This window comes from Artemia franciscana, chromosome 13 (genome assembly GCF_032884065.1).
Source record: "Artemia franciscana chromosome 13, ASM3288406v1, whole genome shotgun sequence".
In the NCBI taxonomy this organism is placed as follows: Eukaryota; Metazoa; Arthropoda; class Branchiopoda; order Anostraca; family Artemiidae; genus Artemia; species Artemia franciscana.
The window spans coordinates 10,036,315-10,055,906 of NC_088875.1; positions in this window are offsets into that span (position 1 = coordinate 10,036,315).

Genomic DNA, 19,592 nt, shown 5'->3' on the forward strand with positions numbered 1-19,592 from the left:
GAACTTAATATGAATGATAAATAAGTAAATGTCAGAGGTAAAATTCTTAAGAAGAGAAAAAAATACATTTGAATATTTGAAAGTAGTTTTAGAGCTTACTATAGCAAAACAAATAGTTCGCACGAATAAAAAAGAGGTTTTCCGATATTTTCTGATAATCCTATGCATCATAGGATTGAAATTAGAAATAATCTATTTCTTATAGAAGAATTATCTCTTTATAAGCTCAGACGTTTCTATATGAAAAATAAACTGGAGCCTAATTGTTATAAATTACTATATCCCATTAGAAAAATAGGTCTAATGTAAAGGCACAGAATTTTGATATTAAAAGATACAGCTTATTATGGTGATTCCAAACATTTAAGACTCATCAAGTTTAGTGTTACCCATCAAAAGTCACGACACTGAGAAAACTCGCCTGACTTTTGAAAAAGGTATGAAACACCCCCTAAAAGTTGAATAATCTTAATCAATATCGTATGACTAGATTCAGGGCATCAGAGAACTCTATTGTGCAACTTTCAAGTTCCTATGTACAAACAGAGGCGCCATTTGGGCTAAATCTTGGGGTGGACATAAACTCCATCTTGCTCCCCCCCCCCCCGACTCACTTCCTGTTGCGTAAGAAAAAATGCGGGTTTTGGCAGCACATCGATCGAATATTCTAAGTAAAAACGCATTTTCAGCACCAGTGTGTACTTGAAAATGTACTGTAACCGAATGTGGACATCGAGCAAGAAACGCTTGGCAATACCACCTTGAGATTCGAGAGTAAAGAGCAGAGAAAGGCTTGAGAAGCTCTGTGTCCATAAACTTGGTTGAGCTTGGATCCAAGGCTTCGAGTGTACTCCACACTGGCAAGTTATCTGTGAACCTTCTGTCAAATTCGGCTAGTAGACGGTCAAAAGTTTCGAAGTATTCTCGCTTCATTTCATCCACCAAAGTAGTAGTCCGATTTCCAGATTCGATGAAATTCTTTCCTAGCGTCAAAGTTTTCACAAATTGTTTCAGATGCTTGGTGATCTTTTGAGTTCTTCGAGGTCGTCCTTTCTGACCAATAGAGGAGGGTCTAGTCGCGGGTTCATTCACAGCAGGTACTTCGATTTCGAGTTCTGTCGCAAACTCTTTAGCCTTCTTGAAAAGCGATACGAATGAAGCATCTGAACGCAGGTCGGTGAGTTCGCTTCTTGTGACCTGAATCAGGGTGCGCGATCGGGAAATAACCAAGTCGACGGCCTGGAGCTGCTGAGACAGCGAGTTAGTCGCTCGCATAATTACTTCTATGTACTGCAACTGGAAGACAACAAGGAACGATTCCATCTTCTTCTGGAGCCCAGCTGCCAATGCCCGTGCTTCGCCGTTGGCTCCCTCGCTTACAGCAGACAGTACAGCTAAAATGAATTCATATCGGAGTTTAACATTCGATATAGATCGATACCAGTAAGACCATTGTATGACAGCACTTCTTTCCAGCTCCAGAACTTGCAGTTCGGTAGCTTTCTGGGCCTCAACAAACAACTGATGCCGAGTTGTCACAAATTGTTTCAGATGCTTGGTGATCTTTTGAGTTCTAATGCTAATGGCTATTAATACCTTTATATTAACCAAACTAAAACGTTAATAGGCTTAATGATGTAAAGTCTTCTACTTCTCTCTTTGCTCTCGTCTTTAGAGTCTTATGGTAGCTTTGGCCTACAATCTGGGGTTCGACCGGTAAAGGATGTCAAGCGTCTCTAACTTTCATAAAGTTTATGTTTCGAAAAAAAAATGTTTATTTACACATACGATACAGTAAATGTGCATAAGACGAGGACAGAAACAGAATAAGAACTGACTCAAGTAATCTAAAACGGTGGCATATATTCAATAAAACAAGGAAATAAACATCGAAACATTTGACAGGAACTGACCTATTTTAATCTGTCAATTTTGAGAAATTACTGCAAATATTCAGAATTTATAATATTAATATAATCATCTAGGAAATGGCCATTTGACAGAACTTGATAATTTTATTATGTATCTAACCTACTTCCTAAGTGTACAATGATTAATAGCAAATAGTGTAATTACCCCAAGGGTCGTCAGGTAATTACGCTTTTTGGTTAATAGGCGTGCATTAATTTCAAATCAATTGGACATAATGGATTGTGTTGGACATAAGGGGTTATTATGGCCGGCAAAGGGCCCTTTGTGGTGGAAGCTTGGGCCCCTGGAAAATCTGGGGTGGGCATTTGCCCACCCCTGACCCCGCCAAATGAAAAAAAATGTAGAATTTTGCATATTTTTTTTTGCCAGAAGAAAGATCACAGATGCATGATTACTTGTTTTTTATTTATTTTTTCCCAGGGATGATCGTTTCACAATAATATTTCTAAAAGATCAGGAGAGGCTGAATTTGAACAGAAATTAAAATTTTTAGTTCCCTTTTTAAGTGAACGAAAAGATTGGAGAGCAAATAGCCTTCCTCCCAAGCCCCCTTTCTTCAAAGCTGTCCGATAAAAATTTTGAGATAGTCAATTTGGTCAGCATATTTGAAAGACCCAATAGCTAGGTCCTTAGGGGTAACATGACCCCTCACAGTCTGCGGCAAGATGAAGAACACTCACCTTGCTTTGCTTGCATTAGTGTCTCATTTATAGTGTGCCTTTAATGATTAATTCTTTGCTTGATTGATTGCTTGCTTGCTTGTACATATTGCTTTTTCTTTTGTAGGTGCTTGGGTTATACTAAACAATCAAACTTCTACATGGTGTCAGAAGTAACCAAGTAAAGATGGATTCAGTTCATTGCTCAACACCAACGATCGACTGGAATTCCCAAAACTTGAAACATGCATGGGATAGATTTAAGCAGCATGCGAAATTAATGTTGAGTGGCCTCCTTAGTGGTAAAGCAGAAACTGTGAAATGCTCATACTTGCTTATATGGGTTGGCGAAAAAGGCAGGTATATATTCAACACCTTCACAATTGCTGACTCAGAACAGAATGTATCTGAATACCTGGCAAAATTTGACACTTACGTGGAACCAATGGCAAACCCCATTTTTGCCAGGTACAAATTTCACAAAAGGAACCAGGATGCTGTAGAGACAGTTGAACAATATGTAACAAGTCTCAAGACCTAAGGAAAAGACTTCTCATTTGGGAATTCAAAAGATGAAATGGTCAGGGACAGGCTAGTTTTGGTATAAGAAATGACAAAATCAGAGAAAAGTTGCTTCAAAACTACTAACTATGAATGAAGCTGAGCACAAGACAGCTATCAAATAAGAAGTCGATGCGGTGAGCAAATATCCTGAATGTTATATGTGTGGTGGACAGTATTCCCGTGGAAACAAGTGCCCTGCAAAGGGAAAAACATGCTCCAAGGGTGGTAAGCTCAACCACTATTCTAGAGTTTGCAAGAGTAAAACAGTTCACCAGCTGGAATTGCAATCAAACTTCTACAGAAGAGGCCTGTAAGTTATGAAAATTGTCAATGTTTTACGTCTAGGATTTGTCATTTGGAAGTATATAGACATTTTTCAGAAGGGGGGGGATTTTGTGATTGGAGTCAGTTTCCACTAGGAAGAATTTTCCGTGGGGAGGGGGGTGAACTTTCCAGGGCAGATTTTACACTGGGGAGATTCGACAGAATTCCTACACCAAATTCTTTTATTGATCTCACTTTCTCTTTGCCAACTCGATTTTTATGTCGGGATGTTCTGGAGGAATTATACAGGTGCTCTTTTCAGCATGTTTGGATTTCGGGACAAAATTTCCACGGAAAGGGAGATTTCTTGAGTGATAGAGAAGAAAAATCAGAAATTAAAGTCTCTTCCAAATGAAAGTATGATAAAGAGAATTTTTCAGCTGAATTGTCCGCATGAAATTTACTTGGGGATTTTCAGCAAGTAGGACTTTTTAAGGGGTGTGTGTTTTTTTATGATAAGAAATTCCCAAGTAAGAATAGGAGCAACATTAAAACTGAAAACGAACAGAAATTATTCCGCATAAAAAAGGGTTGCCCCTCTCTTCAATGCCTTGCTCTTTACGCTAAAGCTCAACTGTTTGTCCCAATCTTTTAAGAACAGCCCCCTTTAGAATTAGAAAAGGAAGCTTTTCAAAAGTGCATAAAAAACAGACAGTTTCATGGATTTTATTCTAGTTCAACCTATAATCCGAATGATCGTTCCCAAGAAATGTTGTGAAATCACTCGCAAGGATCATTCCCAACCGGATCCCAACTCACAAAAAATGTAAAAAAAAGTTAATCCTCCCAAAATGCAGCCGAAAATGAGCAAACGGAATTTATTTTCCGAATGGCTGAATTTCCCAGAAGCTTGCATTCTTAGGTTCCTGGGCTAATGTGAGCCTATTTTACTAGACAAATTGTAGCTTGGAGTCACAAATCCCCGAAAAGGGGCCTTAGATACGACCCATAGTGCTTTCCTGACTGACTTGATATTTCTATTTTACGTTATTGGTGCTACTGTTGCTTAAAGACAAAATGACGAAAAACTAAAGTACTGAAATGTAACAGGACTCTACTTTGTAAAAAAATTCTCAGGGTCATACGAAAGTGGAGCAAAAAATATTATTTTCCAATCAACTTGAAAATTGTATTTGCCATTTCCTTGGCTAAGAGGACCTTGATCCAACAGAGAAGTTTAATCAACAAATTAGTTCGCCCAAAACTATGGCCCAAACATCTGGAAAAGTTTTTTTTGAATGTCTTGAAATGAAAATTAAAAGCCATAGGTTCGGAAGTCCACTTTGATGGCTTTCGGTCACTTTAATCCCTCACTACAGATGGCAGCTCTGAATAATTGGAATAACAACAAGAAAAACAGTAGCCATTTCAGTGGGTTGATGAAAACGTTCATGATTTTTAGATGTTATATAAATCAAACCCGAGTTTCCTTACCAGGGAGGTGTCCATGTGTATTGGGGCTATAAAATTTGTATTTCTAGTTTTGACCATCTGTTCTAGATGAGATTCTTAACTGCAAAAGAGTTAAACAGTCATTAAAAGCATAAAAGACAAAACATAAAGACAAAAGCTAAACATAAAGACAAAAGACATAAGACAAAAGCATAAGATACAAAACAATGCAAAATAGAAAACAGTTTATCAACCGTTTTCACCCCTGGTGATAAAAAATAAGTGATGATAAAAATAAATCTATATATATAAAAATAAGTTGTCACTGTGTGTGTGTGTGTCGAGTGACGTCATGTTTGTGTGTCGACTGACGTCATGTTTGTTGATTGACGAAATTACACACTGGGACATCGGGACACAAATGACGACAGGGACACCGGGACATAGGGAATATAAATGACGACCGGGACACAAGGAATGTTCGATTAGCAATCACCATCAACAAAGCACCGGGACACAAATGACGACCGGGACACAGGGAATATAAATGACGACCAGGACACTCTAAGAGAAATTACAGACCGGGACACAAATGACGACCGGGACAAAAATGACGACCAGGACACAGGGAATATAAATGACGACCGCGACACTCAAAGAGAAATTACAGACTGGGACACCGGGACACAAATGACGACCGGGACATAGGGAAACAACAACAACGGGGACGCCGGGGGGCACAGAGGGATATATAAATGACGACAGGGACACAGGGAATGTTCGATTAGCAATCACCATCAACAAAGCTCAAGGGCGATCATTAGAATAATGAGGTATAGATCTGAATACGGATTGTTTTTCCCATGGACAATTATATGTTGCATGTTCAAGAGTCGGTAAACCTGACAATCTATTTATATGCACAGGCAATGGGACAGCCAAGAATGTTGTACATTCGCTAGTTTTACGTAGTTAAAAATATATATATATATATCTATCTATATTCACAGGTGGGACACATGGACACAACTACAATGGCGCGTAACGACTTGCGCACGCGGGGAGGCTTGGGGGGGCGAAGCGCCACCCCAACAGCTAGTAGGGAATATAAATAACGACCGGGACACTCAAAGAGAAAGCGACCGGGACACAAGGAATGTTCGATTAGCAATCACCATCAACAAAGCACCGGGACACAAATGACGACCGGGACACAGGGAATATAAATGACGACCGAGACACTGAAAGAGAAATTACAGACCGGGACACCGGAAGACAAATGACGACCGAGACAAAAATGACGACCGGGACACCGGAAAGCTAAAAAACTAAAAAAAAGTAAAAAAATAAGAACTAAAAAAGAAAAAAAAACTAAAAAAACTAAATTTTATTAGGTTTATTTTGTAAAAACTACAAAATAAACTAAAAAGAAATGAAAACTAAAAACTAATAAAAAAACTAACAAAACAAAAAACTGAAAAAGAAAAAAAAACTAAAAAATGAAAAAAACTGAAAAATAAAGGAGAAAAAGAAAACTAAAAGCCGGGACACAGGGAATATAAATGACGACCGGGACACTCAAAGAGAAATTACAGACCGGGACACCGGAACACAAATGACGACAGGGACACAGGGAATATAAATGACGACCGGGACGCTCAAAGAGAAACTACATACTGGGACACTGGGACACAAATGACGACCGGGATACTGGGAATATAGATGACGACCGGGACAGAACTACAACGGGGATGCTGGGGGCACAGGGGGATAACAATCATTAGAATAATGAGGTATAGATCTGAATACGGATTGTTTTTCCCATGGACACTTTTATCTTGCATGTTCAAGAGTCGGTAAACCTGACTATCTATTTATATGCACAGACAATGGGACATCGAAGAATGTTGTATATTCGCAAGTTTTACGTAGTTAAAAACATATATATCTATAACGAAAAGAGAAATCTTTTTTCTTTTATCTATATTCACAGGTGGGACACAGGGACACAACTACAATGGCGCGTAACGACCTACGCGCGCGGGGGGGCGCGAAGCGCCCCCACCAACTAGGTGTTGGGGTGGCGCGAAGCGCCACCCCAACAGCTAGTAATTAATAACTTTTGATAAAAATAAACATTCCGACGACGGTCAAGAGTGATATTAAAGCTGAAAATAGATAGAATCGAAAAATAGATAGAAAATAGCGCATCAACCATTCACTCTTCACGCCAAAATTTGGCTAGAAATCAGCGCCAAAAATATCACCATATTGCAATTCTTGGTTTATTTATTGATTGATTACCATATAAAATCTTAATCTGAAACTGCTATTGTTTAGACCAAACATGAATTATGAAATCTTGTGTAATGATGTTATGAGTGGTATGATGAAGAAAATTATATTCTTCGATTAGAGCATTCATTCTTGAAGGGTCAATGGGAAGACGTCAAACCTTAAAGTAAAAAGTGGAGTGTGGAGGGGGGGGGGGTTGAGAGGATAGTAATCCCACATATGTAGTGTGTTATGCTTTCGTTTTATCTTTTAATATCAATCTCCACTTCCATGAAAAAAAGTTTTTTTATTTAGTTTAAGATCATATTCAACGAGTGAATGTCATATAAAATGTAATATACATATGAGTGCATTTTACTCCAACCACCCCTGGCTTCTAACCTAAAGTTTGACTGGTGTATAAAAATTCTTCAAACACGAAAATTGCCCTTTAAAAATGTAATCCCTAAAGAATTTTTGGGGATTCTGAGAAGCCAAAAAATTTTTTCCGATCGTGATGTTCACTTAATTTTAGGGGAGGATTAGTTAAGTAAGTATTGCTTCTCAGAGCTTACCCCCCTTCTCCGCTACATCCACCGTTCTACCTTTACAACAATGGTCAGGTGGTGTTAAATACACCATGTGTTTTGTCTCTCTGTGCCTTTGTGCCTGAGTGGCTGTTTGATTGTCTCTCTATCTATGTGCCTGTGTGTCAGACTGGCTGTTAGCTTGGCTCTCTTTCTCTTTCTGTGTCCGTGTGTCAGACTCGCGGTTACCTTGGCTCTCTCTATCTCTCTCTGTCTCTCTCTCTCTCTCTCTCTCTCTCTCTCTCTCTCTCTCTCTCTCTCTCTCTCTCTCTCTCTCTCTCTCTCTCTCTCTCTCTCTCTCTCTCTCTGTGTCCTTGCGTCTGACCGGATGTTCACCTGTTTTTGTGTCTCTCTTTTTTGTGTTTATTATATTTGACTGTGTGTGTTTGAATATGTTTCTCTCTCTCCCTCTCTCTCTCTCTCTCTCTCTCTTTCTTTCTCTCTCTCTCATTACCTGCGTGTCCGAGTGGCAAGTTTGTTATTCGCACAAACAACTGCATGAGCAGATGTTTGCTGTCCCCGTGTCTGTATTTGTGTGTTTGTGTGTCTGAGTCAGTGTGTTTGTAGGTGTTTTTGTCACCGTCACCTCTCTCTCTCTCTCTCTCTCTCTCTCTCCCTCTCTCTCTCTCTCTCTTTCTCTCTGTGCCATTGTGTCTGAGCGGATGTTTGCTTGTCCCCGTCTTTCTTTGCGTGTTTGTGTGTCTTAACTCTGTGTGTTTTTGCCTCTCTGTCTCTCTCTTTGTGCCTCTGCGTCTGAGCGGATATTTCTTTGTCTCTTTCACTGTTGTACCTGTGTGTCTGAGCGGATGCTTGCGTGTATGTGTGTCTGTCTTTATATGTTCGTGTATTTTAATTGGTATTTTCGTTTCTCTCTCTCTCTCTCTCTCTCTCTCTCTGTGACTGTGTTTCTGAGCGTCTTTTTGCTTCTCTCTCTCTCTCTCTCTCTCTCTCTCTCTCTCTCTCTCTCTCTCTCTCTCTCTCTCTCTCTCTCTCTCTCTCTCTCTCTCTCTCTCTCTCTCTGTGCCTCTGTGTCCAAGCGGGTTTTTGCTTCTCTATGTATCTGTATTTTGTGCCTTTGTGTCTGACCCTGTGTGTTTGTATGAGTTTGGTCTCTCTCTCTTTGCCTGTGTATCTGAGTGGGCGTTTCCTTGTCTCTCTCTCTGTTCCTGTGTGTCTGAGCGGGTGTTTCTTTGTCTCCATATCTGTCTTTATTTTGTTTGTGTGTCTTGACTCAGTGTGGTTTTGTAGGTTTTCCTCTCTCTCTCTCTCTCTTTCTCTCACTGGGGGCTTCTTTTTCTCCCAATATTACCGTAAAAAACAGAACTTTTACGGGGATGCAGGCACGATACAAGCACACATTTAAATATAATAGGACACAACGCGGCACCTTGCCGAACTCCCTTAATAATTTTTACAGGGTCAGGTATTTGGCCATTCGAGGTAATTTGAATTTCAGACTTTGAATACCAAGAAGACAATAAACAAAGTACAGAAGGATTAACAACTGAAGACTCTCTCTCTTTCTCTCACTGGGGGCTTCTTTTTCTCCCAATATTACCGTAAAAAACAGAACTTTTACGGGGATGCAGGCACGATACAAGCACACATTTAAATATAATAGGACACAACGCGGCACCTTGCCGAACTCCCTTAATAATTTTTACAGGGTCAGGTATTTGGCCATTCGAGGTAATTTGAATTTCAGACTTTGAATACCAAGAAGACAATAAACATAGTACAGAAGGATTAACAACTGAAGACGCAAGGGAAAATAAAGCCTGAGAGTGCACAATATTGTCGAAAGCCCCAGAAATGTCAACAGTAAGACAGTATAAAGACATTTCCGTTTTTACGGCATCTTTCATGAGCCGGCTTAAAACATGATATGCATGGGAGCAACCGAAACTTTTCCGAAAACCAAACTGAAAAGGCGTAAAATCACAATTTGACTCAATTTCTGGTAGTAATAAATCTTAAAGCAACTTACTTACAAAAAAAATGATACTGTAATGGGACAATAATTTGCACATGACGTGGGGTCCATGCCTCGCTTTTGAATAGACGTTACACGGCCACAAAGGAAACTATCAGGAACAAGCGACTGTGCTAGGCAAGACTGGAAAAGTATTTGTAGATGATTAAATAGAGCAGGACAATCATAAGCAAAAATCGGTAAGAAAGGCCGTCACCGTCAAGGCTATTTGAAAGCTTAATTCTTCTTAAAGCCCGGCGAACATCAGACATTGTTGCAGGCTGTACATGAGCCTGGAGGAGACGGTGTGGTAATAGCAGTTTAAGCAACTTATAATAAAAAAACTGGAGTAAACTATTAAATACACTGAACACAAGCTCATAATGATCAACAAAATTAGCTAGCTAGAGACAAGATAGGGCAAATGGGGAACATTTCTCACTATCAATAAAATGATCGACAAAATTAGCTAGCTGGAGACAAGATAGGACAGATGGGGAAATATTTCACACTGTTAGTAACCTTATTCCACGAGAACTTATCGGTGGGGTCTGGACATGCATTCAAGCGTGCTCTCTTCAAACCAGCCTAAGGTTCAAGTTTACACTTTTGTTTCACAGAGAACACAGCTCCGGACGATGGTCGGTCACATGATATCCACATACGCAGCCAAAATTCGACTTTTTGCTTAGCACGTCTTACTTCAGGATCAACCGTTCCAAACAGGCGTCCTAGTACCTACCCAAACCTTATCCACAGGCACTGCAGCCTTGGAAGCTGATTTACTGCAATGGACAATTTGATAATAATAGCAATTTAGGTCAACTCTACCTGAAGGCGAGGAAACCGAAGTTTGCAGCAGGTGATATGGCACTTTTATGGTTGACAGTAAAGCAGTTAGCGTAGCCAGGTATAGGGGGACATTAGCACGATCCCAGTTCAGCTTCATATGCCACTTCGGCTGACCTGAAAGTGTTTGGCCAAATAGCTCACAGGACAAATCACAGCTAAGAAAAGGTAGTCATCATCAATATTCTCTTCGTCCACCCTAACAATCGATGATAATAATCTGGAACTGGAAGCTATCACGTAATCCAGGCTCGATTTTGAACAGCCTCTGTTATAAATATACGTGAATGGGAGGCTAGTATATGCGACGAGATATCTGCTAGGAAGTGATTCTAGCAAGATAGTACCTTCGATTCTATCGGAGGTACCGAGAATGTCACAGTTAAGGTCACCAACTAAAGCCCAATTTAGGTCTTTTAAATATAGATTTTCGAGTAGAGACTTTAAACTGGAGTCACATTTAGCGAAGTATGTGAACGATGCTATAGATTGTCGATCACAAGGTAAGTAAACGTTCATAAAGGCAGTACTGTCACATTGAATCGCTAAGATGTCAATCACACTGAATCACAGAGAGCTTTGATGGGTTAGAGCACTTCATTTCGTTCGGAGCACATGGGCAGTGAGCTAACGAATGATGGATACTTTGGCATCTAAGACACCGCCTGGGCGCAGTTCTTCGTATTCCGATATTCGAAAGGACTCGTGACCCAAGCGCAGATCTGTAGCGATGGCAGATTTTAAAGCAGCAGAATCAAGGAACTCTAAACGGAATGTATGAGAAGAGCCGATCTGGGTGGCCTCAACAAGACCAGCAATAGCAGAGTTGTCCCCTAATGACTCCGAGAGGTTTGCGATCGATCACTTTAGCAAGAATATTCGGATAGCTCACAACAGCATTTGCGGCGAGAGAACTGGCGGAAACTTTATCCCGCGTGCCAACAACCCATCTTTTCCATACCGAATTGGACCTTACCGACATAATTCCGTCATGTCCGGCGAAAGAATTAAAGCTTTTCCTTGCGAGAATCGGGGTCTGTTAGTTCTGGAAGCGGATATTTAAGAACGGCGGCTTACGAGGGTTTGCGATTGGTAGCCTTACTATATGAGGCCAAAGAACTATTTATAGAAGTTGCTGGATTATTGAGGTGAGCAAGCGATTTTAGCTGATCAAGGCACTGGTTGACTTTGGCAGTAAGGATAGAATAAGCTGACGCCGGAATACTGGGGACTTCAGAGGGGGATTTGATCACGAACTCTAGAATATCAATATTTTCTGCAGAGCAGGCTCATCTGGGAAGCAATTGCTATATAAACGTTTTTTAGCGCCAAAAAAGTCCTCATACAGGAAAAAATCACTGGCGTAATTCACAATCGATTGATTGTCTGACCCCTCATCGAGATTGTGCTGAACAAAGTTCAAAACTGGGCAATAATAGAGCGTACCGGTATTCCAATTGTCAATGATGAGCAAATTTCACTCACGACTCGGCATCAGTCCGAAAACAATTAAGCAAAAAAGGTATATCCACAGAGAAGTTCCCGATAAGCACAATTATGAGATGATCCGCACTGGCTGAATGAATGCAATAAGAATAAATAATACTCATCTTTGAGTGGGGCAAGTAATCCACAAATTTGCAAGTAATTGCAAGTAATCCAAGTATTTCAATGCACGACTCGGATGTTAGTAGTGCTGAATACTAACTCAGAGCCAAAATCCATAAATAATCCTTAAACAGTAATCCCATATAAGTTTATAAATTTACCTAGGCGGTAATCCCATATAAGTTTATAAATTTACCTAAGCGGTAATCACATATAAGTTTATAAATTTATCTAACAAGTTTCAATAACAGTTCAAAAGTATTTCACTGGTTATTTATTCCGAATAGGTACAGAGTTAATTCATTTAGTTCTTCAGTTAGTTGTTCACTGGGCAAATACCAAAAGAGAATAATCTGCCATTTTAAGAAAGTTCGTGGAATTTTTTGTTTGAAAATCACCCTGAAAATTTTTTCAGCTCCCTAGCGGTGTGTGTACCTTCGTTTTGGAACTCCTGTTTTAGACCTTCACAAGATTCATTTTCCAGGCAAATTATTGTGTATTTAACAACCAATATAAAATTTTTGATTGAATTCTATTTCCTTTCTCTTTCAAATTTGATTTCATAGCATCCACCGAGGCCACAGGCTATTCGGGGTGTTATCGCGCTTGAAGCTCCCCTTCCCCCCAAAAAATGTTGTTCGACTCGTAAAAATGCAAACAAAATTCATATAATTATTTTTTGATGTGTTTCTAAGTTTTTTGTACCCCCCCTCCCGAAAAAAGCCCCCCGCCCACGAACAAAAATCTCGGACGTCTTTGTAATCCATGCTTTCATCAAAGTATTTGCAAATGAGATTTTTATGTGTCATTGTAGTCCTTGTATTGTTTTGTTAAAGTATTCCAAGCTTCCGCTTTGTTGACATAATTTTCCGGCCATTAAGAAAAGTGACGTCATCTCTGATGACTTATTTTATATGTTCTCCGAGAAAAAAAAGACTAAGTGACAATGGTTTTACATCTGGATTTAAACAGAAAATATTGCACATGACAAAGGACTCATTTTGTCAAAAAAGTCTTACGCTTATTTCAAATTTCAGGAATACTTAAAAGCATTTTCTACTATTCATGTGTTTTTTTTTTTGTTTTTTTTTCAAACAGTTGGTCTTGATTTGAGACTTCAATCAAAATTTGATTTAAAGTGTTAAAAAATAGTTTAACAAAATAAAAAAAAAAACAAAAACTAAAAAAAATAACGAAAACATGAATTCTCTCCGAGGGAAGTAAAGAACAAATTTTAAACTTCAAACGAAAGACATTATATAAACGTAACATATATTTGTAAGACTACAGCAGATAAACAGACTAGCATTTATTGATAAACAGGAAACCTCACAATAAAAACAAAAATTTTGCTTTGGGATTTGAAAAAAAATAGCACTGCGTATACCACTATTACTACTACCACTAACAGCTCACTGTATAGTCGAGGCACCAGAGGCCAACACAACTGCATACGCTTTTCCTCAGCTTCCACCTATCCAAACTTTATGAAATTACAATTTCTTTCAATTCCTTTCTTCTCACAACGTTCGGAGACCATCCAGAGTGGCCAGATATGGCGCATTTTCGCCATTTTGGCGATTTTTGAGGTGGTTGCGTATAGGATTTTACGAATCGGCATATTTTTGTGGGGAAAATCGTTTATTCAGCGCATTTTCACTTTTAGGCGGCGCTACTTAGACCAAGCAATTGGCAGCACTGAGACGACCTGATCTTTATTTAACCCCAGATGGATGGCTAAAAAGCACAATCTTTGGTAATCTGGTATCCTTTATACCGTAAAAAATGACAAGCAATCATAACATTGCTTTCGTTGCAGCCCAGAAGGTGGGATCAAAACGCGCTTTTCGTCTAGCTTGAAAGGTGGTTAGTCGAACTAGTATCCAAGATCATCATACGGCAATTTATCTGGAAAATCGTTAACAAATCTTCCTTGGGCTTTCGTGCGACCATATTTCAAAATGAAATATGACCACAGTCGTTGCGATTCCTTCCAGTGTTGCAATCTTAGTTTGCTTACTCATCTTGCTACGCTTCCAAACTCTTTTCAGCAATGAACAAGCCCTACACCTTTGCTATTCAACTTTTCTTTATATCTTCTTTTCTCTGGCTGAGCTTACAGAATCACACCACTAACCCTCGTTCAAACCAAATAAACAACCGCATCAGGGTTCACACCCCCCGTCCTCATGGGCAACGGGTTTCAAGTCTAGCACACTAACCACTCGGCTTGGACGGTTCTTCATGAAAATTCTGAACGCACGGTACCGTTTTGAATTCTAGTAAAGATTCTACCTAAAGAGGCTTTTAGGCTATAAATGAATTATAATATTTTACCTTCAGAGCTTGTTCCTTGGATATTTTATTTATTCGTGTTTGAAAATCTATTTTTTTTTTTACGGGGTATTAGTGCGTTGGTTTTTTTTGGCTTTATGCTTATTTAGCCTTTGTTTATTTTTCAGCTTTTTGATAACTTCTCTCTCTGTTGGTATTTAGGATGAAATACGAACTTCTAGGCAGAATACCTCCCATTTCATTTGCTACTAATCGCCTAAGATTTTCGCAATTTTAGTGTTAGTTACTTAGAATTTTATTTGGTATTAGTCTCTGATATTTTTTTTCATTGCTTTTTAGTCTTCACATGCTTAGCCTATTTGGCTTTTCAGGTATTCAGTTTTTTCTTTTAGTTATTCTTTATCATTGTTGTTTTAAGATGTTTAGGATTGACCTTTAACATCAGATTTAAGCATTTGCCATTGGCCTTATAGCACTGCTGTTTATTCATTTATTTTCTGGATTTCTTTGGAATATTTTGGAAAGAACAAAATTTATTAAATAAAAATGTAGAGAGAAAATTGGGTAAAATATTTAAATAAAGCAGTGGAATAAATAAATTTTTTCTTTCACTGCTTTGTTTATATATTATACCCGTTTTACTCTTTATATATTTTTGTTTATTAAATTCTGTAAATGGAAGGGCCGAGTGGTGTAAGAAATTACTTATTTCTAAAAGTATGATATGAATCAGACGTTCCTACCAGAATCCATAGTTATCACTTAGTTGTGTCTTGTTGAAAAAGTTTATCGTCTTGTTTCAGAAAAAAGGGATAAAGGAATACATAACTGCTTCTTTTGCGAAGATGTGATTTCCCTTGTTGCTGAAGATTGGGGACTATAATTTTCATATATAGGGCTTTCAGCTATTGGGATTCAAATCATGCAATAAAGTTTCAGGCCCATTCTCGAAATACCCATAAACTAATTTTCGATAAATAAATTAATTGCAATAAACCTCCGCCATTAAGATTAACCGAAATAAGGGCTATTTAAAATATTATTTTAAATTTTCGGGTTCTTGAGGCCAGAGTTCATTCTTTAATAGATGGCATCTGACGCTGCGACCATGATCTCTTTACAACGTTCTAAACAAGACAGTAAGTTTCGTCACGCGATTGCCGTAAATACGGCAGGAATAGTACGGTCTCAGATACGTCGACAGCTTTTTTGGTGAAAATCACAACAAGTATCTGCTATTATTTATTTCTTGTCCATGAGAAAGACTAGCTATTCTTAGACTAACTTTTTACATTAACATACTACGAAAATACAAACGAAAGATCTTTCTCCATGACAGCCAAAGCTTGCAGTTCTATTTATCTAAATTGACTTTTCTAAAACAATCATTTAGGAGAAATCGTTTTCATTCGACAGTTGTCAAATCTAGACCAAAGGATTGTTTATTCAGCTGAGTGAATGGTTAACTTCGTTTCTTTCGTAGTGATGTCGTTGGTACTGTATACAAAGAAAAGAGGTGAGAATCCCAGGCTGGTTTTCCTAAGCTAGAAGCCATATTTATTTACAGTCTGCAGTTTTCCACAGCCCCCACCAACCAAAAAATAATTGATAGCCTTTTAATCATTTGCCGCCTTCAAGATGTTTGAAGGGGGATCCTGCGTATTCCCCCCAGAAAACTCCCCCTAAAAGTTTTCCCCGTTGAAAATTTCCCCTTCCCCAGCGGAAAATTTTTCATTCAGGAACTGTATTATCTTCGAAAATTTGACAATGTGGAGAATTTTCCGCTTTTTCAGTATTCTAGGTGGTTCTCATCAGTTGCTTGTTTTCGGAACCCATGTAAACCCCCGCAGGTCCGATTATTCATTTATAGAGGAGACCTTTAAAATTACACTATTGCAGTTTTATCAGCTCTACACCATCCACTCTTTTCTTCATAAGAAATTTTACAAGAAATTGAAATGCCCCTCCTCTGAGTCAGTGATGGTGGATTTTGAATCTACGTAAATTAACGTCTGAGAGTTGACGTCTCCTCCAGCGGAGATAGAAGTTTTTTTTCACCTGTGTCAGAGCGTGTATAGAAAAGTTCAGGTGTATGGGCTCCAGGAGTAGTAAAGAGGTACGGATGATGCCATCTCTGATATTTATTCATATCAGTGACGTTGTTTCAGCTTTCGAAGATCTCCAAAGGAGATTGGTACTGATTTTGCCAAGTCCATGGACTACTTTGAGGGCACCTATAAAGGTCGTCTAAGAAGGAACAAAGTGGGTACCCTCCGCCCCATTCCTTCTGACCTATGCAATACCTTTAGTTGATTCACCTAGAGGCTCCCGAGAACTAACATTTTGGTGAAGATCTGAAACTCTCAGGGACAAGGTTACATTAGCTTATCAGATTTTCAGGATATTCTTGGATTTCCAGAAACATGAACCATGCTTCATGCTTTGAATTCCAGGGCTACAAAAGTACTGTTGTACCTCAGTTAGTCTCTGGCCTCTTTCTTTCACCCCTTAAAAAAACCTATGCTGACCTCAACCTTTCAATTGCAAGGATTTTGCAAATATATGATCCCCTTACCATTTTTAAAAGCTATTTCCAGTGTAGATATTTGTTTCATTTTGGCATGATATCCGATGCTTTTTTTTAACATATTTTGGTAAGTCTTTGGAAACTCTCGTAATTTAAACTATTGCTTGGCTATTTGAAATAAGGAGTCTTGTGAATTTGAAATTTTTTTGGCACTGACTAAGAGTTTGACTCTACGTTATTTAAATTAAATTTAAAAAAGGACAAAAAATGGACCTTAAAGGTACTCCAGACGGAAAAACCTTCTAATGTTCGTGAAGCGGATGCGTTCTCTCTCGCAAGGAGTGAACTGGTATCCTGTATCATAATATCGGTGCCAGACCAAGTCCATGGGAAGTCATTCGTACTTCTTAGTCCCAGCCTGTTATTTCTATGGACTTTCATCACAGGGAAACCCCTCTACAGTTACCACTAACTTTGTATTCTCAAATTATTTTCTGTAACCTTTATCTTACTCTACTGTGATAACTCAACCTCCCCCCTGAAAAAAAAATAAAAGAAATAAAAATGTAAAATTAGATACTTAGAATTTTCAACATCGTATATTCTCTGTATATTTATTATGTAGGTAGAATATTTCATAATTTCCTCTTTTCTTCATTATGTTTATTCGTCATGTTTTCCCTTTGACAGCTGAATTGAGTATGTGATTAGAATATTTGGGGGAATAATGATTTTTAAGGGGAATTTTACAGAGGGGAGAGGAAATCTTTTGGGGGGAGTATGCCCAGCACCATGTCAAGATTCATAGAAAATGCAATAGTAGTTACTGTGATTAAAAATAATGGATGTATAATGTAAAAATGGATGTAATAATGTAAAGGATGTATCGTTTCTATTGCTCTATTAGACGAACCTGCAAGAAAAAAGAAACATATTTTTGCATTCATTTATTTCTAAGAGGTTCTAAGTGAAAATGCCACGTCTCTTTGAGCCAAGACTATTATTATTTATGCCACCGAGGGTTGTTAATAGAAGCAAATTTAAGCCATAGTAAGAGATAGTTCTGAATGGTCTTAGTGAAAATACATCGTTTCTATTACTCTATTAGGCGCACCTGCAAGAGAAATCTCGTTTCTGACTTTCTCACTCAACTTTCCTTTTGAGATGTTTGTAGGTGTCATGGCTACTTCAGTCAAATTCGTCGTTGTAAAGTGTTTCTCGTCGCATAGCCATATAAACTCTTCGCAGATCAAGGTTTTACTTATAATTAGTGTTTCTACCAAAGATGTCGCTTGGGATCTCTAGTATTGCAAAGGAGGCAAGTTCGGCCAACTGTTCAGTCTCTCCTGGAATTGTGAGGGAATGGATATACTAAGGTTATCTTGTATCAAGATACAAGTTGTATCTTGTATCAAGTTGGTAAGGGTCAAAATCTGCTTCACCTATTGAAACACTGTTTATCTTTGTTTCGATCAAGATATGGAGCCTATATCGAGACGAATAAGAGATGTTCAATGGTTCCTTTTGGATGGATGGTCGCAATTCCCTCCTATACAGAAGGATGTGGATCAGTAACGTTTAAGTGGTTTGAGAAAGAATGACGCCAACCCCCTTTTGGTGAACATTGTTTGTATGTCCTGACAATAGGAAAGTTCAGACATCTTCAGTCTTACTATCCAGAACTTATTGATCTGTCTTCCTTTCAGGAAGAATTGGACTCTATTGTGAAATGATATGAATATAGCACAATTTGGGACTTTGTTACAAAGCGACTAATCTTTAAGGCTTAGCAGTTAATTTACAGAGTTACATTTATAAGAGAACTAAAATCGCTACTAATACTACTACTAGCAATTCATTGCAGCGCAAAGCCGCCTGACCCTAAAACAGTTGATCACGCTGTCCCCCCTCGAATCTATCCAAATCTTCATTACTTATCTCATCCAATGGAGTTCCAATTTCTTTTAAATCCTTCCTTCCAATTCATTCGTCATAAAAGACCATAAAAGATTTAGGCTCTTCTTAATTATAAACTAAGGGTAAAAATCTGGTCAACATAACCTCTACCCTTCCTAAGACCACACTCTTAACTTTCTTCTTAAAAGACCTTCATTTATGAATGCTAATAGTTACACAGAACTTTATAGTTATTCATCAGAAAAAACGCTGAATCCTTTTTACAGAAGACAGATAGTCTGAGTGAGAGGCATAGCTGGCATAAGTTATTTTTAGAATTATATAAAAGTTATGTCACTTCACTTGAAGATAGATAATCTATCATTCATACATCCTAGAGCCTAACTAAGGTAGATAGGCATGGAATAAGGGTAATTCAAATAGTTCATGAGTTTTATGACCTGCTTTATTCAAGACGAAACTTTTCCAGATACCAAGCCTAGTGCTACTACTTTAGCTCTCGGGATAAATTATATACAATTTTCAATAAGTAAATGTCATCGTTTCCAATACTTACTCTCTACCTTGTGAAGTCTTATCATTAAAGGTAAGAGGTTTCATCAATTACGGACCTGACTTAGCATTATCTTTGAGAAGATTAATCTTTATTTTACTGCGACATTCCTCAGAATCTAGCCACCTCTCTTGTAGAA